This window comes from Oryx dammah, unplaced genomic scaffold (genome assembly GCF_014754425.2).
Source record: "Oryx dammah isolate SB20612 unplaced genomic scaffold, SCBI_Odam_1.1 HiC_scaffold_18, whole genome shotgun sequence".
NCBI classification, from domain to species: Eukaryota; Metazoa; Chordata; class Mammalia; order Artiodactyla; family Bovidae; genus Oryx; species Oryx dammah.
In genome coordinates, this window is record NW_024070202.1 from 103,174,250 (window position 1) to 103,200,161 (window position 25,912).

Below are 25,912 nucleotides of genomic sequence, written 5' to 3' on the forward strand. Positions count from 1 at the left end.
CTTCTTATGCGGGCTTCCATTGGGCTGCTCACAATACACACACACAGAGATTTTTTTTTTCCCGCCTGTGATTTTTAAGGCTGCAGATGCTTTACACAATGGTTGTGAAAATTTAACAGGCTCAGAATTGGAGAAAGGATATTTATCTGTTTGTCTATCCACACACATATACCTATAAACACAAACATATATGTATATATATTTTTTAGTATGCGGGTGGTGGTGGTTTAATTCCTATGTTGTATCGGACTCTTGTGACCCCATGGACTGCAGCTCACCAGGCTCCTCTATCCATGGGATTTTCCAGGCAAGAATACTGGGGTGGATTGCCATTTCCTTCTCCAGGGGATCTTCCAACCCAGGAATCGAACTCAGGTCTCCTGCATTACAGGCAGATTCTTTACCAGATGAGATATGAAGGAAGGCTAGTGTGTGGGTAAGTGACATTAAGTACATTCACATTGCTGTGTGATCACCATCACCATCACCATTCATTTCCAGAATTCTTTTCATCTTGTAAAACTTAAAGTCTGTACCCATTACATAACAATACCCCATCTCCCCTCTTCCCTTCCCCTGGCAACAACCCCTCTTTCTGTCTCTATGAATTTGACTGCCCTAAGTACCTCATATGAGAGGAATCCTACAAGATTTGTCCTTTTGTGACTGGTTTATTACACTCAATGTCTTCAAGATTCATGCATGTTGCAGCATGTGTCAAAATTTCTTTCCTTTTTAAGGCTGAATAATATTCCATCCTATACACACATTTGTTGGACTCTTTATCACATTTTTTTGGACTCTTTATCCATCTATGTACACTTGCGTCCCTTTCATCTTTTGACTGTTCTGAATTATGCTGTTACTAACATGGATGTACAATGATTACTTTTAAACAAGCTAAATACGTGAAGATTTTTTAAAATGTTTTAAATATTTTCAACAATTCATGTCACTAATAAAATATCATTTCAAGACGTTAGTAGGAAATATTCTTGTTTCTGAATTAATGCCAAGGTTAGTGGTTGGGAAACTTTATGGAATAAGGGTAGATCTTCTCTGGACCCCCAGGGGCTGGACTGTTCAGGTGGCCAAGTTGGGTCATGGCAACCTGGTGAATATCATGAAAAACTGTAAAGAAACTCAAACTTAACTCTATTCAAAAATGTTAACACTTTAAAAAATAATGTTCACTAGTAAAATATATATGTTCTTCCAACATCCAAACAAACAACTCCATTGAGACAAGTTTACAACAGACTCTAAGTTAGAGCCTCTGCAAAAGAAATAATTATAACCAAACTTTGGCTCTTATAAAATTCAGGTAATAATTCTAAACAGCTGGGGTGGGAGTTTAAAATAAAAAATCAATAAATATATAAAGATAAAAATTCTTCCCTTCTCTCCAGCAGGAGGGTAAACTCCGGTCACTTGGTCTATGAAATGATTCCTTTACTAGGGCATGGCTACGCATCATGAGGTGAAACAGGGCTCCATGCAAATGAGGGGAGAAAGGGATGCTAGCTGAGAGAGTTTCTGAAGCCAGACCATCCACAGCCCTGGGGCCATTCCACAGAAGAAGGAGGGGGTGTCTATAGAGACATATGCACTCATCCAGGATTTAACTAAGCTGTTAAAGATAAGTGATCAGTGATGGAACTTTATGTATTCTTCAAAACTCTAAATGCCTACCACTTTAAAAAGTTTATTTGGAACATTCAGCAAATATTCACTGGATTCTTAAAATGTGCCAAGCATTGTCAGGATACAGAGCACACTGGTAAAGAAAATGGATAAACGTGCTGAACACAGAACATCTGGTGTTATTTAAGAATTTCGGCTTTAATTTGAACAAAGGCTATTACGGGTGTTATGCCCCCAACTTTGTCTCAATCCCCGCATCTGTGTGTCCAGTCCACCACCAGGCACCCTTGCCAGGACCCGCAGGCCAGCACTGGGGAGGAAATATTAGTTCCCTGGATTCCTCAACTTGCAAACATGAAGCAGCACACAGCAGGTCTAATGATCAGCCCCTGCTGCTCCAACATAAATGAAATTCTGGCCAAAACAGACCAGGTTTGTATTCGATAATGTTGTGAGGCAGTTTGGGGGCTGGTGGATGGCTGGATGGCTGAGAGAACAATCTAGATATGAGATGAAACAAAATTTCCTACAGAGAGGACAAAGGGCCCTTCCTAGTCACATGCTGCAGAGCTGAGTTTGAGCACATCTGGGGGTGAGTCTGCCTTTGTTCTCCAGCAACATGGGTTCCTGTCATCCCAGCCTGCTGTAAGTTGCTGCCAAGGCTGACAAACATAGATCTCCCCCTGGGCCTGGAGAGACAAGTCCACTGGCCACTGCATGTACACACCCATACTCACAGCCATGCACACACGTTTTGTCCTGCTCACTGCCCCAGCCTGCTGAGGTCCTGCTCCTCCTTGACTGTGGGGCTCTGGCATGGAGGACTCTCATTCACCAGATTCTTTCCTGGCTCTGCAGGTTCCTCCAACTTCTCCACATTCATCCTCTCCAGCTCCCCTGTGGCCAATGCTGCTCACTGGATTGTTGTCATTTAGTAGCTCAGTTGTGTCCGACTCTTTGCGACTCCATGGACTGTAGCCCCCCAGGCTTCCCTGTCCACGGAATTCTCCAGGCAAGAATACTGGAGTGGACTGCCATGGCCTCCTCCAGGGGATCTTCCCAACCTGGGTCTCCTGCACTGCAGGCGGACTCTTTACTGTCTGAGCCACCAGAGACAACCTGACCCCTTCATGTCAGAAGCAGTTGAGGGCAGCCTGAATCTGGAAAAGCCAGGAAGGTCTGGGAGAACTAGCTTCTTTGTCTCTCACCTCTAGAGTCTGGGGCAGTGTCAAGAGCCAGGAGGTGTGAACTGTCGGTTGCCGTCTGGTCTTCTCCCGGGGGCTGTGCTTGGAGGGGGCGTCTGCTCCTAGCTACAGGTACACATCTCAGACAGCTGGTCTTCTAACTTATTTTCAACTCCGACACACAATTTTAGCATCAAATGCTTCCCTGAATAATGTGGTAGGAGGTAATATCTGTCTATCACCTGTGTGTCTCTGATGATCCCTATTTGCCCACGTACAATCACTACCCTTCTTCCCACTTCCCACTTGACCCACGCCTGGACAACCCACTTAAAAATACGACTGTTCACTACAAAGGGCATTCTGCTTATGTGTATATTTAATGTTACCAGGATAGAACTTGGAAAAAAAAAAAAAGGTTGGTGAAAAGGTCCATTAACTGACAAGACTCTGGGGAAATTTCTGGAGCTTTTGTGTATTAAAATATACTTATACTTCTAGTTTTATTTATTCTTCTTTTTAATCTTCCCACCTCCACCCCCAAGGCCTACTTCTAGTTCAAGAGTTCATGTTTTCAGATACCATTGCAAGTCAAACTCCAATATTCATAAGGCATATGAAGAGAAATTCTCAACCTGAAAACATAATTGCCAGTTGGTGACCCAGCACAATAGCTAAAGAATAATCCTGTTACCCCTTGGACCATAAAGAAAGCCGAGTGCCAAACAATTGATGCTTTTGAATTGTGGTGATGGAGAAGACTCTTGAGAGTCCCTTGGACTGCAAGGAGATCCAACAAGTCCATTCTGAAAGAAATCAACCCTGAATATTCATTGCAAAGACTGATGTGAAGAGCCAACTCACTGGAAAAGACCCTGATGCTGGGAGAGACTGAAGGCAGGAGGAGAAGGGGAAGACAGAGGATGAGATGGTTGGATGGCATCACTGACTCAATGGACATGAATTTGCGCAAACTCCGGGAGACAGTGGAGGACAGAGGAGCCTGGCGTGCTGCAGTCCACGTGGTCACAGGAGTCAGGCATAGTGACTGAACAGCAACAGCCTTGTGACAGCCATGAGGTGCCTGCTAGACGCCAAATCTGCCAGGGGAGGAGGGTAAACGCAGCCTTGGACCCTCTGGTCTTCTCCCAGGAACTTCTGTCAGGGAGGCCTGCTCCCTACAGGGGAACACAGACCAAGTCGGGCAGAGGCAGAGAGAGGTGGCCCCACTTTGCTGGTGTTAAGGAAGCCACCTAATCCAATCACCACAATGAAGTTCACCCACAAAACAGGCCCCTGAAGTTCTCATGATTAAGGTTTAGCCAATACAAGTGCCATGACCTTGGAGTTACTCATGTCACATCTTTTCCTATGAGAAAGAATCATCTTGCTATCTCATTTAGAACGAAAATAAATATTTCCTGTGAAATAGCCCCAAGTTATTTTCATACAATATCATGTATATGTATTCGCTAGACTTTTGAAGTTGTCCAGGATTCTTTCTGCTAGTCTGCCTGCGATGCGGGAGACCTGGGTTCCATTCCTGAGTGGGGAAGATGCCCTGGAGAAGGAAATGGCAACCCACTCCAGTTATTCTTGTCTGGAAAATCTCATGGATGGAGGAGCCTGGCAGGCAACAGTCCAGGGGGTCACAAAGAATTGGACACAACTGAGCGACTAACTCTTTCACTTTCTGTCTTCTAATGAGTCCAGAGTGGAGCTGTCCCCATGCAAAGGTGCACATCCCTGCTTGTCCCCCACTTCCACTGGCTGCAGGGTGACACCTCACCTCCACTCAACTGGCTCACAACTCTCACATTATGGCTTGAGTGTTGCCAGAGACTAATTGGGGTCGACAGATTCCTAACTCAGAATCAGAAAGAGAGGAGGAAAGGGTCGGGAGAAATGAGCCAGCAGTCCTGAGAGACACAGAGCTTCCCTGACGGGGTCAGAGACAAAAGGGGCCCGGGGCACAGGGGCCTGATGGCAGGGACCCGAGGACAAGGAACAGCAGAGATGACAGGTTTCCAAGGGACAGCAGGGTGCATGCTTGGGGGGAGCTGCGCTCAGCGGGTCTGGAGCACCGCAAGGCAGACGTTGGTGGGTTAAAGGCCCGGGGACCACATCAACTAAGGGACCCCTGCCTGCGTTTAGTGAGCACTGGCCACGGCATCAGCGGGAATGTCCTGGACATTGAGGAAAACTCTGTCCTCTTCTGTAAAACGGGGGCGGGGCAGTAAGAGCCACATGATAGCAACTATACTTCTATTATCTTCCGACTAGGAAAATACCAAATGCCAAAAAGCTATGGTAGTCAAGCAATGTTTTTCAATATATGAATCATAAGAATGTCAATGTGCATCAAAAAAAAAAAAGTTGCGTGCATCTGTACCAAACATAACTTAGTCTACACACACAATGTGGAGGGAACACACAGAGTTTCCCCACATGTGTGATCAAGGCTCAGCTGCGAGGCAGAAACTAGGAGCATCCAGCTCTGAGACTTCAGGAGGTTAATGACTTGCTCAAGGTCACACATCTGGCCTTGAGGCCAGAATCCAGGTCCTCTGGCTCCTGTGCCAATATTTTTGTATTACTTTTAACAAGTCAAGTTTACTTGACTCTGCGGTCACGAACAGATAAGAACGTCACTGTGGCAGGCGGAAAAAGCAAGAGAGTTCCAGAAAAACATCTATTTCTGCTTTATTGACTATGCCAAAGCCTTTGACTGTGTGAATCACAATAAACTGTGGAAAATTCTGAAAGAGATGGGAATACCAGACCACCTGACCTGCCTCTTGGGAAACCTATATTCAGGTCAGGAAGCAACAGTTAGAACTGGACATGAAACAACAGACTGGTTCCAAATAGGAAAAGGAGTACGTCAAGGCTGTATATTGTCAGCCTGCTTATTTAACTTATATGCAGGGTACATCACGAGAAACGCTGGGCTGGAAGAAGCACAAGCTGGAATCAAGATTGCTGAGAGAAATATCAATAACCTCAGATATGCAGATGACACCACTCTTATGGCAGAAAGTGAAGAGGAACTCAAAAGCCTCTTGATGAAAGTGAAAGATGAGAGTGAAAAAGTTGGCTTAAAGCTCAACATTCAGAAAACAAAGATCATGGCATCTGGTCCCATCACTTCATGGGAAATAGATGGGGAAACAGTGGAAACACTATCAGACTTTATTTTGGGGGGCTCCAAAATCACTGCGATGGCAACTGCAGCCATGAAAGTAAAAGATGCTTACTCCTTGGAAGGAAAGTTATGATCAACCTACATGCATATTGAAAAGCAAAGACATTACTTTGCCAACAAAGGTCCATTGGTAAAGCCTATGGTTTTTCCAGTGGTCACGTATGGATGTGAGAGTTGGACTGTGAAGAAAGCTGAGCACTGAAGAATTGATGCTTTTGAACTGTGGTTCTGGAGAAGACTCTTTAGAGTCCCTTGGACTGCAAGGAGATCCAACCAGTCCATTCTGAAGGAGATCAGCCCTGGGATTTCTTTGGAAGGAATGATGCTAAAACTGAAACTCTAGTACTTTGGCCACCTCATGCGAAGAGTTGACTCATTGGAAAAGACTCTGATGCTGGGAGGGATTGGGGGCAGGAGGAGAAGGGGACGACGGAGGATGAGATGGCTGGATGGCATCACTGACTCGATGGACGTGAGTCTGAGTGAACTCTGGGAGTTGGTGATGGACAGGGAGGCCTGGCATGCTGCAATTCATGGGGTCGCAAAGAGTTGGACATGACTGAGCGACTGAACTGAACTGAACTGAACTGTGGCAGGCGGGAGGGGTCAGCATACTGACAGCAGTGAGCAGAGATGGCTGAACGCTGGGAGGACCAGGGGACAGTCACCGTGAGAAAATGTGGATGCTCTGGAGGCAGAAGGACCCAGCTCTATCACTGAGTGGTTGTACGATCCCAGAGTAGGGGGTTCTTAACCTCTCTGAGCCCATTTCCTCATCTATGAAACGGGAATAATACTCAGCTGCAAGAGTCATGGAGAAAAGAGATAATGTATGTAAAGTTCCCAGCACATAATAGGCATTTAATAAATGGCAGCTCTAGTTATTATTTTAAGAACTCAATGAATATAGATAACGGGAGCCTTTAACTCCGGAACAGAGAGAATGAAACATCTACGTAGACTATATAAGTTCATGTCTGTAGTTGAGCACATTTCATCACATCATAACGATATCCCTGAGGGATTAAGACAAGGCTCAGCTGGGGAGAGAGCACCCTTTGGCAGGAGGGACCTGTGTCTGGGAGTCCGACACTCTGGGCCCAATTCCACCAGCACTAGTTATGAGCCTTGTGACATGTGACGATCAGTTCCCTGAAACTCAGTTTTCTCATCTATTAAATGGGGATAATGACGGTAGTCCCTGGCCTTAGCAGGTGTTTATTAAACGTCAGAGCCTTTGTTTTCTACTCCATATAAGAAGGCAGTGGGTGCTTTGATGTCTTCCTGTTAGATTTCTGTCCAGAAAAATGAAAACATTTTCAAGTATGTATTGAAATCAGTAAGTTTCAGTCACCTGGAAAAACTTATACACACAGGATATTCTTCAGTCTCCCATATTGTGCAACTCACATGAGCATTCTTTAAAAAATTCACATTCATTGGAGAACTAAAATATTGTATGGGGCATGCAGTAAGCACTTAACGAATACTTGCTGCAAATCAAATACATGAAAGGAATGATAATCCAAGCAAAATAATCCAACCTCAAGCCACTTTTATGTGCATAAAAAGTGCAAGCTTTCCTTAAAATAATTCATTCTAAAATGAGGGAAAAAATCTGGAATTGAAAAAGCAGAAACATACTTTTTTTCCTACTCAATAAGTAATCAAGAATGATTAAGTCTAGGTGTCCTGTATTTTCCTCAGCACTTTGGGTTTCTCAAGCTTCTCTTTGGACCTTGCTGAAATAAGACGATTTAATTTCGACTTAGCCGCAATTCATTTCATTTTCCTGGCTCACGAGAGAGATACATTCAGCAAAATTCGCGCTGCCACAGCTCTCACACGGTCAGTCCTGCCCAGACACGCATGCCGTCAGGGTGCCACCGGACAGCAGAGACGAGCAAGAGTGAGGTTCTGTTCCCCGGCCCAGTGAGGCACAGGCCCATCTCCACAGCAGACAGGACGTGCACTGACCGTGACACCCCAGCCACACTTGGCTCAGAGCTCCCTGGGCCATCTTCCCCCAGGGCGGGACCAAAGGCACGTTCTTCCAGGTAGGACCACCTCCGGTCTCTGGAGACACGTGGGAACTCCGCTCTGGTCTACCTGGGTCTCAAAGGGCCCCAGGTGAGGGTTCAGGGGTCGGGGCAAGCCGACGGCCACCTGCTGGCCCGATCACCTGTGTACACTTCAGTGCTGTCCACGGTCACGCAAGAACGGGGACAGATAGTGGAACGCGAGGGCTGGGGAGGCGGTGTCTGCTTTGGTTGGTGGAAGGATGCTGCTGAGGAGCACAAGAAGGTGGGGGCCGAGGGCTGGGGGCGCGCAGTGAGTGCAGAGCCGGGCAAGCTTCCCAAGTCAACTGTGGGCGAGCGACGGGGCATCGCGTGTGGGGCGAGATGCTGCCGCAGCCCCATCAGAAACTCCCTGAAACACTGCTGAACGATGCTACTTATCTGCCTTGCCTCGGATGACAGTCACAACGTAAAAATCCCCAGGGTCGCCCCATGTTAGAAGCCAGCTTCTCCTGGCTAGCTGCTCCTAAACATGCCTTCCTCTGGCTGCGTCTTCGCCATTTTGTCATGAAAACAAAATGCCTGCCTTCAGCCCAGTGCCTGGGCTTCACTCACCAACACCATCTCCACGAAAACCTAATGAAAAAGTAATAAAAGTGACGTATGGTTTATTAATATTCACACTGCCTCCCACTGGCCCGCCGGCATTAGAGGGGGAGGCTGCTGGCAGCTGGTTCTCTGGGAACAGCGGTCCCTTGTCATCAGAGTGCCCATCACAGCAGCGGTTCCAGAGCGAAGGGGGAGGCCTAAACATAACTGAACAGCCATCGAGAGGCCCAAAGCCACCTTTCATCACAGGCCAGCTGGGTGGCCTTGGCAGGGCGGCGGCATCGCACCACACCGCCTCCTGGGGCCACCCCAACCATGAAACGGAGCTGATAGTGTCAGCCCAGTTACCTGACGTCACTGCTACCGGGAGGAAAACCTCCATGCTCATGACGCAGAAATGGATCTACCTGAGCTTGAGGATGTTAGAAGGTTTTCTGAGAGGCCGGAGAAGAGCACAGAACCGCAACAAACCAGAGCTATCGTACTGAATGACTTACGGGACAGACGATTTGTTACAACCAATGCAAACTTCTGAGAGGAGAAAGAGTGTACACTCATGAGAAAACTGTTGGGACTTCCCTGGTGGTCTGGGGGTTAAGACTTCGCCTTCCAACACAGTGGGTGTGGGTTCAATCCCCGGGATCCCTGATCGGGGAGCTAAGATCCTGTATGTGCCTCACTGGTAAAAAACCAAAACATAAAGCAGAAGTCATATTGTAACAAATACAATAAATCCTTTAAAAATGGGCCACATTAACAAAAAAAAGAGAGAAAACTCTAGGGAAGGAAGAGTTACAAAACCAGTCACTAATATTCCCCCAAAAAGATGGCTTGGACAAATTACCCCAAATGATGGGGCAGCATGACTGGGGAGTAAAACAACTATAAAAACAGAGTTTAGTGAAATCTTTTGCCATTTGAGACAGCTTAACTTTAATCATAGTGATTTCTAATTTTCCTTACTGGATTCTTCCTGAGAGAGGGGTCTACTTCTGGATTCATCCAGGCACACTGCCTGGCTTATGACAGGTATCCAATAACTGCTTCCTGAATGGAGGGGTAAAGAAAAGCCGTAGACTTAGAGAGGAGCAGACCCATTATAAAAGTGGGAGAACCGGCCAGGAGGGAGAAGCGTATTGCAGGGCAGCAGACACCAAGGCAAGGACTCTTGGTGTAAGAGAAGGTTTGTGGAACTTAGGTCGGTTTTGTGGATGGTAGGGGCGGGGTGGAAAAGGCAAATACGTAAATATACATGTGAAAGTCGCTCAGTTGTGTCCAACTCTTTGCCACCCCATGGAGTACATAGTCCATGGAATTCTCCAGGCCAGAATACAGGAGTAGGCAGCCTTTCCCTTCTCCAGGGGATCTTTCCCAACCCAGGGATTGAACCCAGGTTCCCTGCATTGCAGGTGGATTCTTTACCAGCTGAAGAAGCCCAGGAATACTGGAGCGGGTCACCTTCTCCAGCAGATCTTCCTGACCCAGGAATTGAACAAGGGCGTCTCCTGCATTGCAGGCGGATTCTTTATCAGCTGAGCTACCAGGGAAGCCTTCTAAAGGTTTGGCTCACTTTAAGGTTCCAATTCTCACATAATCCAAAGAATATGTCCCATTCACTAGCTAATAGCAATAAGGTGAATCTTCCCATCTGGGAATAAAACCTTCATCAACTTTAATCTCTTTTTTTCTTAAAGAGTGGCATTATGTCTCACAAATCCTGCTCACGGTGCCAATTAATGTTTTGCTGAAAGTTTTCACTTTGGTCTCAGGTTGAAAGGATTTGTTAACTATACATGTTAACATATGTATGTGTTTACATTTAACATTTACATTTTAAAATATTTATATATTTAACACATATTACATATACATGTGGTTAGATGCAAATTTGTCTTTCATCTAAAGGCTAGTGAGAATAAAATTCAACTATCTCCGTGGCAGTCTGGGGTGGGGGAGGGTGAAATGCAAAGTTTTTACTAGGGAAGACAACTGATGTGAAAACAAACAAAACTCAGGTACTCTGCACTTCCTCTAAAGGGCAGGGCCAAGAAAGGGTGTGACACAGAAGAGGCAGAGATGTAAGGAAGGGCGGAAAGGGCCAGACAGGAGGCAAGCACGAAAGGAAGGGACCTGTGTCTCCCTGGAGTACTCATTTCTCGGGGGACACACTCTCAGCGGTTTCCTCTTCAAAGAAGTTGACGTTTCTGTGCATTTCCACAGGCCAGGCCCTGCGTGCATGGATTCATTTAATCCTCACGCTTTTCTAAAACAGCGTCCCTGATGTAGGGATTAGGAAGGTTAAATAACCTACCCAAGGACACAGTCCGGAAGCTGCAGAACTAGAATTTTATTTCAGGTTTGCCAGCTCTAAAAACCAGCAATACCATATACTTTAGGAATACTAAAAGTGTTATAAACAAAGGTCTTTTTTTTTTCAAGACCAAGATTAGTCTCCCTCATAAGATAGAGCAAGCGAGAGAGAGAGAGAGAGAGAGAAAGAGCAAGCGAGCAGGAGAGAGCAAGGCAGGCAGGCAGCCCGGCTCTAGGACCCCCGGCTCATAGCTCACACTGCACCTGCCCTGCAGGTAAGATCAGTCTCCTCAGAGCAGCACCAACTTCCACTTTTATACCCTGGGTGTCCAAAGCCCTCAAAGAGAGTAAAGATAAAGCTGTTGCTGGGATTTCCCTGGTGGTTCAGTGGCTAAGACTCCATACTCCCAGTGTAGGCTGCTCACGTTTGATTCCTGGTCAGGGAACTAGACCCCACATGTCACAGCTAAAGATCCTGCATGCTGCAACTAAATCATGGCTCAGCCAAATAAATCATGAAAAATAAATAAATAAAAGCTGTTCCTTCTCTTGCCAAGTCAAAGAGAAAAAAATACTTCAGTGTTTCGGCCCAGCACCAGAAAAGTATAAATGAAAGGATTTTAAAATCAGCTCTCATAGTTACCACACAAATACAGTTCTCAAAGCTACTCAGATTCAAGCTGGCATTTTCTAACAATTCCGGGTCCTGGTAAAATCTCATCCCATTCCAACTTTTTAGCCTGAAAAAGTTCCTTTCTTTTTAAAAAGTAATTTATTGAGGTGAAATACACATAAAATAAAATTTACCATTCTGTGGTATTCAGTACATTCACGGTGTTGTTTGAATAGTATATTCAACAACTACAACTGAAGCTGTAGTATGTTCACTACCCCTCAGTTCAGTTCAGTTCAGTCGCTCAGTCGAGTCCGACTTTTTGCCATCACTCCCAAGAAAAACCTCTTCCTCATTCAGCAGTTTCACCCATTCCTCCCCATCCCTACGCCGGCAACCATTAATCTGCATTCCGTCTTTATGGGTGTGTCTGCCCTGTTGCTGGGCTTCCCAGGTGGCATTAATGGGAAAGAACCTGCCCGCCAATGCAGGAGACACGAGAGATGTGAGTCCAATCCCTGGGTCAGGAAGATCCCCTGGAGGATGGCATGGCAGCGCACTCCAGGATTCTTGCCTGGAGAATCCCATGGACAGAGGAGCCTGGTGGGCTACAGTCCATGGGGTCGCAAAGAGTCAAACATGATTGAAGTAACTTAGCACACTCTGTTCATATAGAGAGAATCACACAACACTCGACCATTTATGTCTGGCTCGTTTCACTCAGCACAGGGTTTCGGACGTACACCCATGCTGCGGGGTGTGTGTGTGTGTGTGTGTGTGTGTGTCGGACGTACACCCATGCTGCAGGGTGTGTGTGTGTGTGTGTGTGTGTGTACAGGGTTTCGGACGTACACCCATGCTGCGGGGTGTGTGTGTGTGTGTGTCTGTACAGGGTTTCAGACGTACACCCATGCTGCAGTGTGTGTGTGTGTGTGTGTACAGGGTTTCGGACGTACACCCATGCTGCGGGGAGTGTGTGTGTGTGTGTGTGTACAGGGTTTCGGATGTACACCCATGCTGCGGGGTATGTGTGTGTGTGTGTGTGTGTACAGGGTTTCGGACGTACACCCATGCTGCGGGGAGTGTGTGTGTGTGTGTGTGTGTGTGTGTGTGTGTGTGTGTGTGCGTCAGTCCCTCTTTCCTCTCTATAGCTGACTATTAATAATATTCTGTTGTGGGGATACACCACAATCTGTTTAAACATTCATCCCCTACTGGACATTGGGGCTGTTTCCACCTGCGGGCTTTTGTGAATAATGCTGCTATGAACATATGAGCATTTGTCTGAGTATCTGCTTTCAGTTCCTCTGGAATAATTCTACGTTTACAATTTTGAGGAACCGCCAAATCTTTCTATAGTGGCTATGCCATTTTATTTGACCACCAGCAATGTATGAAGCCTCCTGAAATAGTTCTTTTAAATATATCTAATTTATGGGGGAAAAAAAAAAAGCCCTGAAACGATTATTAATGCTGACCTTTGCGGCTATGAAAGGCTTAGGGAATTTATGTAACAGCTTTCCTTTAACAGTTCTTGTGAAATCTCTAATCCTCAACCCCCTCCCATAAGTATGGAAGAATATGTTAATCACCAGAACCCTCAGGACATTAACAATCTAGCTAGTTGCCCAGGACTAATACCTAGGACACAATTACAAAACAAACATAAGTCCAAAAGTTACATCAAATGCAAGGAGGCATAAAATACAGATTTTTAAATGCAACAAGAATTTATAGCAGACAAGGGAGAGAAGCACCGGAGAGCAAAGTGACTAAAGACAGATGAATAGAGAAATGAAGTCTAAGACCTTGAAGAAGGGGGGTATAATAAATAAGAAACACAATAAGCCCTGGCTTCCATCCAATGGCCGCCTTAAGGACTGGGGGGTGGGGGGTGGGGTGCTCTGCTCTGTTACTGCAGGGCAGCTTGGGCAGCAAGCACCCTGAGACCCAGACGAAGAGCTGGGCTCTGCCACCTCCCTGGCCAGCACCTGGCACGATCTCATTTCCCAGGGGCGGCAGGGAACAAATCCCCTGCAGAAGAGCACCCCTCACCACCTGCTAAGAAAGGCGAGGTTGTCATGTTTCGTTAGAAATGTTCAATTTCTGTGGCAAAACAAACCCAGCAATTCTCATGCTGTGCAGGCAAAATTGCAAGTATTTAAGTGTGTGGTGAGTCTTGATGGCTAGATGGAAGGAAGGATCCCATGAATATGTACAAGGTCCCTCCCCGCTTAGGCTGTGGGTGCCTTCCTTCCACAGCAAGAAGTTAGATTTTTGTGTAGAGGGACCCTTCACCACAGCTCAGGCCTGTTTACATTTTTCAGTGTAAACTCTCGGGGCCAAGGCTGACCTCGCCCCTCAGAGGGGGCGAGGCACGGGCGTGCGGCACACCCCCAAAGGACACGCCCACGCACTGCAGCTGCGGGCCTGCACCGCGCACTCCCACCCAGACTCATTCATTTCCGAGCGGGCGCAGATGTCTTCCTGTCCTGCGTGTCAAGGATGCCCTGTTTCACTAACACCAAGACAGGGAGGAGCAACAAAAAAAAGCTAGTAGTATGCAAATCCGAGTGTCGGGTGCCGAACTAAGCAGGTGCCTCTCAGTGTGGCGGGAAAACCAATCGTGGCTCCGCGGTCCCTCCAGAGGAGAGTGGGTAGGACTGGAGCCGGGACAGGAGGCGGCTCACATCAAATACACTCCTGGGCCTGCGTGCAGACCGGGTCTGTGCCTCTGCATCCGGGGTTGTTCTAGGTTCCTTGGCTGGTTGGGGCGGGGCGGGGAAGGGGGTGCCCACCTCAACCAGGGCAGGAATCGCCTGGACAGAGTGGGACATGCAGGCTGCACCCGTGGGGCTAGTCACCAACACGTGGGTGACCCCTAACAAGGCACTGACCACACAGTGAGACGGTGACAATGGTCACATAAAGTCATGTCCCTGGGGCGCAGAAAATGCAAGCCGTCATCACAACCAAAGGCCCAGGCAAATACAGGCTAACTCCCACCCAGACAGGGTCTGGAGACTCGGCACTTCTGCTGATTTCTTTGATGGCTTCATGTTCCTGAGACTTCCGTCCACATGGGTGTGTTCCTAAGAGATGCTCTCTCCAGAGAAGCTGTGGCTCATCCCGCAAATCTGGAGAGTTGCGGGGGGTGTGGAGGGGTGTCTACAACGGGTCTGCAGCCTCACACACACAGATGTTTGACATCCCTTGATGAACAGAGCTTGTAAAGTAAAGCAACAAGATGAAGATATGGGTCTTTCTATACACACCATGACACAATACCAACTGGGAAAAGTTGGGGGAAATGCTACTGGCTCATTTTCGGGGGAAAAAAAAAAAATCTGTCTTTGATCTTACTATTTCTGTCCGCACCAGCAGAAACCTCATTTGGGTCCACATGGCCCCAAACTGAGAAGTAACATGAGTACATTTCTTGCAGAGGCAGCAAAGCAATTAACTGGTAATACTCTGAGAGCCGAGGTCTCGCTTAATCGTGTCTCCAGAGTCTACGTATGGCGGTGCCTGAGACGTCCCACCGCTGCTGATACACCTGGATTAGTGTGGGAGTACCTTGGGAACACAGGTAGAGGAAAAGAAGAAAAAGGAAAAGCCAGGGATAGAAAGGAAAGGCCAGGCATGGTTAGAAATAGTAACACAGTGATGGTCTCCACTATGCCCGAGGCTCACAGGGCTGCGTGAGGCTAAGCACAGAGGGGTGAACTCACATAGACCTTCCAGGTGCCCACGGCCCAGGTGTGCTACATCACCTGGTCCAACTAAGGAGATGGCGTGTCAGGGAGGTTAGGAGACCCACCAGGAGTCACACGGTAGGCAGGGCACTGAGACCCGGGTCTCTGTCTCCATCTCACCTCCCTAGATGCGCCAGTGGTGGCTGGTCATGCCAGCTCCCTGGAACATGGGTTGTTAACATCAGCCCTGGTTCTATCATGGGGACTAAGAGCCAGACCCTGGTCCCAGGAAGTGTATAATTTCCTTGGAGGTCAAATGGACAAGTGAATAACACGCCAGGTTAATCAATATTCGAATGCTTCCAGAGGAAGAGATTATTTCTGGTTGTGGTTCGTCTGGTACTTGGCTTCCACAAGAGCAGTGGGTCAGGGCTAGGTTTCAGGGTCTGGGGGTCGGGGAAGGTGGGGAGGGACGCTAGGCTGAGGGAGTGGGGTGGGCTCACACAGGTGCTGAGGGTGCAGGTAGGGGGCAAGGGAGAAGCTGGGGCCTTGGAACGGGACTCGGGATTCTGAGCCAGGACACGGGAGTGCAGCATGAAACGGAGGAAGGGACACGGAGTCAAGGAAGGAGCCAGGGGGCATCTTCTGAGAAGAAAAGGACACATGCAAGGGCAAGCAAGGATGCCCCGTGCTCCCTGGAACTGGCACAGAGAGACAGGATGAGAGAGGCCTGGGAAACGGCAGGGGTGGCCACGAGCTCAGATCTGCAAACAGACGGACCTCCCACTGCAGGAAAGTCACAGAAAACGTCTTCAGCCGGCCCCTCAGAGCTGCAGAGGGCGCAGTGAAATGACATTTACATGCTGCGGACACTCCTGTTTCTCCCAAGGAAATGAGTGAAAAGTTCCTGTCGGGGGGCGGGAACGGAAGGGCCCGTGGCTCTGGGCCCAGCGTGTGGCCTTGGGCCATGGCCCAGTCACTGGGGTGCGAGGCCCAGGTCATGCTGCTGGGAACCCGCTTCATCAGGCCCGGGATCACTGCTGGGGACAGGGGGCCCCTCTCCAAGGCCCGTCACTCAGAACACACCCAGCAGAACCCACTGCTTCCAAGATGGCGCACAGGTGCCCTCTGTTTGAGGGGATAAAAGACCCTTCCTACAAAACCAGCCACTCCTCGGTGAAAACCCAATGTCCCCACAGATGGGAGGCCTGCCAGTGGGAAAAGCTTGGTTTTTAGGAAGGCTACTTTATCGAAAACGACGTTGCTTCACTCCCGGGTCTGCTGGCCAAGGCCATAATGAGGTAAGAGCCAAGGGCAGGGCCCTGCAGGCACAGTAAGGCTGGATGACCAGATTCCACAAAGTCGTCTTCGTCTTCTTTCTGCACTCTGAGATTTCAGAGGTAACAGTCCCTCACGCCTCTGCTTCTAGCGGTCACTGTCCTTCACTTTTAGAGGACAAGTCCATGAACTACACATGGAACAGCACATGTAAAGGAACTCTGGGACAGAACGCTTCCGTCATCAGCAGCTGTTTATTCCCCAGAGTTGTTTTCATAGTTCCCTGGGCCGGCCGTTCCCAGTAATGACTGTTGCCCTACTGGTCATCCTGTCACAGGATGGACAAAGATATCTCTTTTACCCAAACACAACACAACACAACAAAAACAGGAAGAGAAATGACACAAGATAAAGTTTAAGGGTTTAATATAACTACCAGTTTCCTTGGAGATCTTTAGGGGTAAACAGATTCTAAATGTTCATGAGTTTTAGCCCGTCACCACCTCGACAGTAGGGACACAGAGCCATGCCACCTCCCAAAGGTCTCCCTGCCATGAATATTGACCTTTTACAGTGACGACATCTGACTCTCGGTGCCAGAGCTATTTCTTTTCTGAGGGTTCACACTTAGTGCATTTTTATTTGCCAATATAAGTTCTAATTTACAAAGAGAAGAAGACTGGAAATCCTTTACTGGAGGTCAGTGGAGGGTAAATAAACACTACCCACGGTCTCTCCCTCATGTTCTGGCCAAAAAACTGATTTTTATGGTTAATAATGACATAAATTAAGTTGTGACTGGAGGGTACATTTCTGCAGCCACACGAAGCCGGATCTGAAGGGATAGCAAACAAGAAGACCAGCCTACTTCCTGCCACTGAACCGCACAACCTAACACACCCCCACCCACCAACACTTAGCACATATATCATACACACTCACACACATGCCATACACAATACACTCCCACATATACCACACACAGACACACACAACATACACCAACACATACACACACCAACACTCATACATCCCCACCTACCCACACCGGTCACGTATACAATACACAGTAACAATATGCCACATGCAGCACACACTTCACATGTGCAACACAAGAGACATATACAACATATACCAACACACACACACAAACGCACCTCCCACAGAACAACACATATCACATATACAACACACCAACCGCACATCACATATACAACACACATCAACACACATTCACACGTCGAAAACACACACATTACATATATATGCCAACACACATTCACACATCCAAACACTCACGCCATACACATACAACATTCACACACACACACACACCCCCCTTCAGGGAGTCCCTGAGCAGAGTCTTGCCTATCACTCTAGTCTTGGCCCTGGACCTTTCTGATGTTGGCGGAGATGGAGAGTGGATGCAGGAAGCACGGCAGGGGGCAGATGCATGGTAACTTCCCGAGGCTTGTGTGCCCGGCTCCCTACCGCCCTGAGGTTCTGGTACACAGCTCCCCACCACCCTGAGGCTCGTGTGCCCCAGTCAAGCAGAAGATCCGAACAGCAGCAGCTGTTCGCGAGCAGCAAATGCGAGCAGTGGCAGGAGGGTGCTGGGCCCATGCTCTCAAGTTGCGGATGCTGCGCCCGTGTCCCTCTGCTGACTCAGGAAGAGATGTTGCTCCTCTCCTCAAACTCTAAGCCCTCCACCGCTGCACTGGACACTGTCTCTTCCTGACCCCAAAGGAAGCCCAGCAAACACACTCCTTTAGCGTCTGCTGAACGTGAGGAGGTGCTGGACCTCCGCGTGTACAAGAGACGAAAAAGAAACGACGCGTGATCCCAAGGCGGTTGGGGATGTTGACAGGTAACAATGATACCAGGTTAAAGAAAACAGATGCTAAGCCACAGGCACGTAAACCAGCAAGGGGGCCCAGCGGGGAGCGCGATGGTTACGAATGGCGGAGGCAAGGTGCACACGGGTGAGCCACGCACCAGCCATCTGGTTTGGTTGGTCCCTGGAACCACCTCGAGAACCGCTGTCACATCTCTCTTGTAAGAAAAAGAACAGGGAGCCTCAGAGAGGTTTGGGAACTCACCTGGAGTCACACAGCTATAAAGCAGCAGATCTGGAATTCACAGGCAGGTCTCTGCCAACAGAGTGAGGATGGTTAAGAATAATGACAATGATGCTAACAGCAGCAGCAGGAAAAGTAGTAAGAGCAGCTACCATGGGCTGAGTGCTTGCCACGTGCCGGGCACACACTGAGCGGTGGGTGATTTACTTTATCCTCTATGGGTCAGCTCTGTACACTCAGCTCCTAAGGGAGAAGACAGTTACAGGGCCCGCGACGAGCATGTTTGGAACATCTCACGAAACAGGAAGCAGAGAAGGGGTCAGTGGCCTGGAGGACGGCACTGTCTCCACACGTGCAAGGCTCCCTGTCAGATCCTGCTGCGCTCGGCCCCTTCTTTGTGCTGGGAAGTCATTTCTAATTTTCTGTAAAGGTGTAATGGGGCATGACAGATGCTGGCTGATTTCAGGGAACTAATCTGTTAAAAGGCAAGTCAGCTGTCCTCGGGTTTCAAATTGAACTCTCACAGGTGGAAACGCAAGACGGAATGAACATTTTTGGTGAGATGTGTCTGCTTCCCAAAAGGCTGATTAAGCGGACCCGTATGATCCAGGTTTTGGGGATGCTGGATGCCGTGAGCCCAAGGTTTAGGGCAACGGTGAAAGGACTTGTAGGAAGAGACTACAAGAAGCTGGGCATGTGGGGGGTTTCTGCTGTGTAACAGCGTGAGTTGAGCTATAAACACACGAGGCCACTGAAACCATCCGTCCATCCATCTATTCATTCCTTCATCCATTCATTTGGCCAGCTGGTCACCAGCCCATTTGACACAGGTGCCTCGGGGACCAGCACCTACAACAGGTACTGAGCACCAATGGAAAGAACCCGCCTTCCCCTCACCCCACTGCTTCCGACAGACGCATGCTTCAGGCACCTCCCCCTGCGCAGGTATTCTCGCTCTCAGAGCCTTGCCCATCTTGCATGTCTAGCCAGCAGGCTGGGCAGACCAAAAGGGAGTGGGGCGGAGGCAAGATTCTTTTTTTTTTTTTTTGAGCTTTTAAGTCAGATTCTCCAACTCTTCCAAAACCAAAATCTGGAGTTCAGTTCCTAATTCTTAGCCTCTAATACTTAAATTTGTCTACAAAGGCATTTCGCCTATATTCCCTTTCTATTTAAAAATGCCACACTTGTAGTTGGCGAGGAGGACAAAGCGGATCCCTGGGCAGGGGCTGGAGCCCTCACTCTGGTGGCTCCTGGGGCCCGTGTCACGTTTCCCACTGATCTTGGCCACAGTCATGTGGTCTGTCCTGCCTCATGGGCTCCCTTGCATCTGCTCAAGCCCACCCAGGCCTCGAACAGGCTCGGCCCCCACAAAGGCACAGGACAGTCAATGCCCCTGAGGGTCCTCCCCTTAGCTGGGGCAAGATCCCTGAGGCTTATAGCAGGCCCCTAAATCCTTGCAGTAAAACCCCCTGCCCCCAGCTTCTTGAAGTCTTCTCCCACACAGACGTGCAGCACCCTAGCCCTGCCTTGGGCTCTGCTTTGGGGACCTAACCCATGACAATTGCTTCTGCAATGTCACCATCTCCATCTCTACCCAGGAACGAGGGCCAGGGCCCAACACAACACCAAGAGCCCAGCTCCTCCATCCGGCTTTAAAGCCCTGTGAGCCAGCAGCTGATGGAACCAAGGGAGGAAGGGAAGTCCACACTGGAGCTGCCCTGCAGAGGCTGAGGCTGGGTGTGCCCTCCTCCTCCTCTGGAAGCCTGGTGAGGGGGTGCAGGAGGATGGCCAGGTCTGTCCCAGCTGTGAGGCAGAGATCCGCTGCTGGGAGGGACCAAGGACAGGTTGGGGGGGTGGGCGGCATTCACTGGGGAGGGTACCCAGGACTCAGAAGACTTGAGTGACACCCAGGGAGACCGTCAGAGCCATTCAAAGGCAACGTGCTCTGCCTTCTGGGTTTAACAAGACATCTGCCCCGGGGCAGACCAGGACAGTGGAGCCCGACGCACCACCGCTGCCTCCCTGGGGGACAGCTCACTCTGTGACAGGCTTGGGGGTAGAGCCGCATGGCTGAGGGCACTCCTACTCGCCTCTTGAAACCTCAGCACAAAGCACAGCGTCTGGTACATCTTCAGAATTCAAAAGATTACTTGTTGGATCCAGAAATGAGGACTACGGCTTCAAACCCAGCTGTGGCTACGGGGACAGTTCGGTAACTACCCAGCCATAAATGCTACACTGATTGCAGATTATGCAAAGAGCCGTGTGTATTAATGTCTCTGCCAGGCACTAATGCCTCCCCAGGCCCACCCACCCCCATCACCACCCCCTCCCAACCACCCACTCGTCAGTTTACCAACCCACATAAACCCCTCCTGTCCCATGTGCCAACTATTTTTGGATCTTCAGTCACCACCATTGAAGCAGAAAGGGTCTGACCACAAGGAATCTAACAACTGGGCCTCGAGGAGGGGCTGTCAGCCACTGAGGTGAAAGGTCAACAGTTCCATGCCAGGCTGTCAACAGTGGCCCCATTGCTCCCATTTTGACGGGGCGAGTTGTAACGCCCTCTGTGGGATGACGGACTCTGGGATCCAAGCCAACTTGAGCAACAGTTCTCAAAGGACAAAATAATAATTTTTAAAACATAAATAAAGAAATAAAGCAGGAGGAAACTCCTGGAGGTGATACATCTGTTTAGCGCACTAACTGCAGTGATAGTTTTACCTCCAAACTCATCAAGTTGTACATATTAAACATGTAAGGCTTTTTGTATGTCAGTCATACCTCAATAAAGTGGCTTAAAAAAAAAAGAATGAGCCCTAGAGCTTGTTTAAATCCGGCCCCATACCCAGAAAGCCTGTTTCTTAGATCTGTTTTGCAACCCAGGAATCTCCATTTTTAAAAGGCACCTGGTTGGTACTGTGGAAGAAGGGTCCTTCGATCACACTTTGAAAATGACTGGTTCATACCCTGAGCTCAAGAGTGGTTCCAGCCCTACCATCCTCAGGTTTGCAGACACGTGGATGGTAGTTCTGCAGCAAGGCAGACAATTGGGTCAAGTTTCCAGGGCATCAACACTGCTTTTGCTCCTGGGCCCTTGGCCTCCAGCGTCACTCTGGTTGGCTCATGTGATCTGTGAATGTACGTGGTTTTTCAGTGTCTGTGAAGTTGTGTGTATGTGTCCTTCTCCATGTGGTGGGCATCTGTGAACATCAGCATCTTTGCTAAAGTTGACGGCTAGCTTCTATCACCAAGATGTTCACAAGCACACCCACGTGTGCATAAGTCATGTGTGGGCTTATATTGTGGCATCTGGGTTTATCTGCGTGACTGTGCATGTGTGTGAGTGTGTGTGTGTGTGTGTAAGAAGGACTAGAACACTGGGGTAGAGATACACTCAAAAAAAAACAGGGGGGTTCTCACTTTACTTCATACTAAAGCAAAATCCAATTTCAAATTATTTCACCACACAACTCAAGGTCCGAGAGAAAAGAAGGGAAAACTAAAGATAACCTAACAGCCCAGATAACTTATTGATTACTTCTCAGAAAAGAGATTGCAACTCTAAAAGCTTTCACATATTTATAAGCCACCTCCTTCATCTGAGTGAATGAGACTGCCAGTGGGTTGAAGATTTCACTCAATATTCTCAAGGGTAAACTAGCACCCTTTCCTGTTGCATCTACTAGTAATGAAAGACAAATTAACTGCAAAGGCTAATGCCTGCAGTTGCTTTCAGAGCTCTTCTTTTCAATCAAACCTAACTTCTACTCAGGAATCTTTTACACTTTTTAATCTGCACAAGCTTTGCAGTTTTGGAAACTCTTTATGGCTTTATTGTTATGCTCCTTTTTTGAAGTGACTTAAGGCGTTTTGGAAGATGCTGTGTTCCCCGTTGATGGGGAGGAGGTGATGGCGGGTCCCCACTGTGAACTAATGAGATCAAGGTCAGCCCACAGGAGAGGAAACTGTCCCCTGGCCATGGACGAAGCAGAGGCCCTGGTCATAATGGGATCCAGATGCGGGAGTGGGGACGGCTCACATTGGATATTCTATCAATACACTGACTCGGGGGAACAGTCAGCTGGGGACGCACAGGGCCAGGACTGAAGCTAAGATCTCTCAACTCTCCTCCCAAAGCCTGTTACTTAATAGCACTGGTGGGACTTGAAACCAGGTTCTGGAGGCCAGAGCCTCACAACTGTGCCTTAGGGAAAGCAGAGTCCATGAACAAAAGACAGCAAAACCAACCAACCAACCTATTCCCTTTAGCCAACCCTGCAATCACAATACCAGAATCTAAAAGCATTAAAAATGTTCACAGGAATTTCCCTGGGTGTCCAGTGGTTAAGAATCTGCTTTTCAATGCAGGGGATGCAGGTTTGTTCCCTTGTAAGTGGAAGTAGTGACAGACTTTATTTTCTTGGGCTTCAAAATCACTGCGGATGGTGACTGCAGCCATGAAATTAAAAGATGTTTGCTCCTTGGAAGAAAAGCCATGACAAACCTAGACAGTGTATTGGAAAGCAGAGATACCCCTTTGCCAACATAGGTCTGTATAGTCAGAGCTACGGTTTTTCCTGTAGTCATGTACAGATGTGAGAGTTGGACCATAAAGAAGTTTGAATGCCGAAGAACTGATACCTTTGAATTGTAGTGCTGGAGAAGACTCTTGAGAGTCCCTTGGACAGCAAGGAGATCAAACCAGTCAATCCTAAAGGAATTCAACCCTGAATATTCATTGGAAGGACTGATACTGAAGCTCCAGTATTTTGGCCACCTGATGTGAAGAGCTGACTCATTGGAAAAGTCTCTGACGTTGGGAAAGGTTGAAAGCAAAAGGAGAAGGGGGTGGCAGAGGATGAAATGGTTGGATAGCATCACCGATTCAATGGACATGAGTTTGAGCAAACTTCAGGAGATAGTGGACAGAGGAGCCTGGTATGCTGCAGTCCATACGGTTGCAAAGAGTCAGACATGACTTAGTGACTGAACAACAACAAGAGGAACTAAGATCCCACGTGCTCAAGAACAAAAGAAGCCCTGCACTGCAAAGAAGACCCAGAGCAGCCAAAAAACACATGTTCACGTTTATACTGCTGGGGGTGGGGGAATCCCCATTATAATCTATGGCCTTCTTCCCTTTATTCATGAATAACTACTGTTGTCTCTTAGCCTCTGCGTTCTCCCAAACGTTTTCCTGCCATTTCAATTGATAAACTTCACTAATATTCTTAACGTCATCGAATTATTCCTTTGTTAAATCCAAGCCCCTGAAGCCTCAATCAAAATCCTCCACTGTCTGGCCTCTCTCACCTAACCCTTCCTTTCCAACCCAGGCCTCCAACTACTTGCAGGTCTCATGTCATTTTCCCCACCCCCACCATATTCCCTTATTTATTCCAGTCTCCAGGCCTCTCAGGCTGCCCCCCACCCCCATCTCACATTTCCTTTAAGGCAGACCTCAACCGTCCTTCAATATATAGCTGTGCTCTCTAAATCTTCCCTATTAACCCATCTTGCAAAGTCTTTCATTGACTCTGAATCTCTTTTACTGGTTTTTCTCATCACGGGTTCCCTAGAGTCTCAATGAGTATCTGCTGAGTGATCAAACATTTGCAATATCAAAGTATCAGAATTACACTCCAGGCAATCTGCTTGTGTCTTTTAATCTCCTCAGAGAAACCATAAACTCCTCCAGATTGGAAATTTTGTGTCTTATCTCTCCCACCCTTCAGTACCTCCAACCACAGGACACCCAATGAACTGTGATGAGTTAAACCGAATTAAAATATATCTCCGCCCCCAATTTGAAGATAGTGTCTGAAACCTTTTGAACCAGGCAAAAAAGGCTGGGTTATTCTGCAGGAGATTACTGGCCATTTTTTATGTCCTAAATTTTTATGCATGCCCCTCCTACTTCTTTGGTCCTGGTAACAGTCTTAAGTATTTCAAATGAAATCTAGACAAGAGTATTTTGAACAGCTTGGAGCAGAAACAAACAAAAATTCACACATTTTAATCACTATCTCCTGCCTGAATGGCATGTCTTTTTGTTTTTCCTGGGTAGAGCTTAATATTTAGTCTTGTTTTCAGTCTGCTGGTCACACTGACAGTGGAAATATCCAAGCATCAACTTACTGCTTGCTCCAAAAAAAAAAAAAGAAAAAGAACTGGTATCAATATAGAATCAAGTGTAGTAGTCCCTCCCCCTTAATCATAGTCAACCTCAATCCAAAAACATTCAGTGAAAAATTCCAGAAATGAACAATTCTTAAGTTTTAAATTGCTTGCTATTATGAGGAGCGTGATAATATCTCATCAAGTTCCATTCTATCCCAGCCAGGACGGGAATCTTCCCTTCGCTCAGCATGTTCTGCCCGTGAGCCCCCAGGAGAATCTCCTGGTAGCCAACTAAACGATCAGACTGACTGTGATATGGCAGTACCTGTGTTCAAGTCCCTTATTTTACTTAATAACAGCCCCAAAGCTCAAAAGTAGTGATGCTGGGAATTCAGAGATACCAAAGAGAAGCTGTAAAGAGCTTCTTTTAAGTGAAAAGGTGAAAGTTCTCCATTTAATAAGGAAAGAAAAAAGGTATGCTGAGGTTACTAAGATCTACGTTAAGAATGTTGTTGTTTAGTCACTAAGTCATGTCTAAGTCTTAGCAACCCCATGGACTGTACGTAGTCCAGCAGACTCCTCTGTCCATTTTCCCAACCCAGGGATCGACCCCAATTCTCCGGCAATTCTCCTGCATCTCCTTCCTGACAGGTGGATTCTTTACCACCGAGTCACCAGGGGAGCGTCTGGGTCGGGAAGATCCCCTGGAGAAGGTAATGGCAATCCACTTTAGTATTCTTCCCTGAAAAACCCCATGGACAGAGGAGTCTGGTGGGCTACAGTCCATGGTGTTGCAAAGAGTTGGACATGACTGAGGACTAAGCATTGAGGATTGCTGTGCTAGATTTTTAGTAAACATGAATGAAGCCAGTATTCTTCACTAAATGGCATCAAGTTATCAAAATAATAAAAGCCTGAGCATCTTGACTCTGCTGCAGTTCACCCTAAATTCAGGCCAAGACCCAGGAAGAAGTGGCCTCTGGCATGCTGGTCTGGCACCCCCAAGTGCCAGCGGGGAGCTGGCCACAGCGCTGACTATCCCTCAGATGGGTGGGTGAGCCTACATGATGCCACCCAGACTGCACGTTGAGAGAAGGGCACTTTCAAGAGAATGCCTGCCATCCCACCCCTGGCCAACCACCTCCTCACGCC

At 47.9% G+C, this 25,912-nt stretch overlaps 1 protein-coding gene and 1 long non-coding RNA gene across 5 annotated transcripts in view; both read right to left on the reverse strand.

Annotated features, from left to right (window-relative positions):
* HIPK2 (homeodomain interacting protein kinase 2) overlaps positions 1-25,912 on the reverse strand; it is a 205,728-nt gene that overhangs the window by 113,835 nt on the left and 65,981 nt on the right. The window lies entirely within an intron of this gene.
* Positions 338-20,775, reverse strand: LOC120877647. Its single transcript, XR_005724373.1, has 3 exons — positions 20,762-20,775; positions 7,772-7,775; positions 338-679 (listed from the first exon to the last, which is right to left on the reverse strand). It is a non-coding gene; the product is annotated as an uncharacterized LOC120877647 (long non-coding RNA).